This window comes from Homarus americanus, unplaced genomic scaffold (genome assembly GCF_018991925.1).
Source record: "Homarus americanus isolate GMGI-L3 unplaced genomic scaffold, GMGI_Hamer_2.0 scaffold23617, whole genome shotgun sequence".
Classification (NCBI taxonomy): Eukaryota; Metazoa; Arthropoda; class Malacostraca; order Decapoda; family Nephropidae; genus Homarus; species Homarus americanus.
Genome location: NW_024720711.1, coordinates 2,457,357 through 2,458,470, shown reverse-complemented (window position 1 = coordinate 2,458,470; position 1,114 = coordinate 2,457,357). Strand labels below are relative to the sequence as shown.

Below are 1,114 nucleotides of genomic sequence, written 5' to 3'. Positions count from 1 at the left end.
ACTCGGTGAGCCGCAGTTCAGCAGCTAACCCGGATGAACCGGGATGACCCCAGTCGCCTCACCCGCCAAGACAGTCACTACAGGTGGACTGTGACCTTCTCAGTGAGTCCACTTGACCTGTATAGTCACGTGACCTTCATGACACCTACAGCAGGCCTTCGTGGACCTCTCAGTCCACACCAGCGGTCACTGAGCTATTAACACGCCACTACAAGAGGTCATCTTTGACCTTCCGAGATCTGACCCGAGGGTCTTACATAATGGTCACTGAACGCCTCCAGCCTACACACTCGACACTCACAGCTGCTCCCACAACTCAGGCATCCTCAAGTCTTAAGGACGATGTGAGATCGGTGATGACCCCAGCACGAGGCTGACTCATTCCTCGTCCTCAGCATGACGTGTGCAGCTTCCCAGCACGAGGGTGACTTACTCCTCGTCCTCAGCTGACGTGCACAACTCAAGCTAAGCCAGCCTCAGGGTGACTGACGCCTCACCAACTGAGACTGGATGGCCCCTCCTGCCCTCACCTGGCGACACTGACGGTGGTGGGAGGACCAAAGTCGCGCCTCCTCTACCTCAGCGTCACCAACTCCTCGTTCAGGACACAGGAGGCCACACCCACATTCTCCTGGCCAGCTGTCCTAAATCTAGACCGGCATTATGAGCCACTGTGGGCCGTGGCTAACACACCATCGTGCCATCATTACCAGGCTGGCCTGAGGCTGAGAGGCACAACCTCCTAACCAAGGACGACCCTAACTCTGTCACTAACTTTACCTGAGGGTAAATGACGACTCACCGACTCCCTCCACCCCATCACCAGCCTGACGGAGGGAAGAACAGTTCTACACCACACCAACAGCGACCCTCCACCACCACCTAGGCACGAGGGGAGACAGCATCCTCCCACTCAGGCTATTGTCTCCAGGCAATCTTCCATACTCTCCCTGCCCACCCATTATTACCCTCACTCATAGAATAGTGAGCCCCCCCGCCTCCTCCCCTCTTCCTCCTCTCTCCTTCGCCTCTTTCTCACCCCCCCCCTCGCCAGGCAGCACTGAAAGGTCTGGTGTCAGGCTGCCACCCTGACACTCCTGCCTCTAGCAGTGCC

The 1,114-nt window shown here is 57.5% G+C and overlaps 1 pseudogene; it reads left to right on the top strand.

Moving 5' to 3' along the window:
* The window catches only part of LOC121860837, a 57,385-nt pseudogene extending 56,728 nt beyond the window's left edge, over positions 1-657 (top strand).
* Positions 658-1,114: the final 457 nt, after the last annotated feature.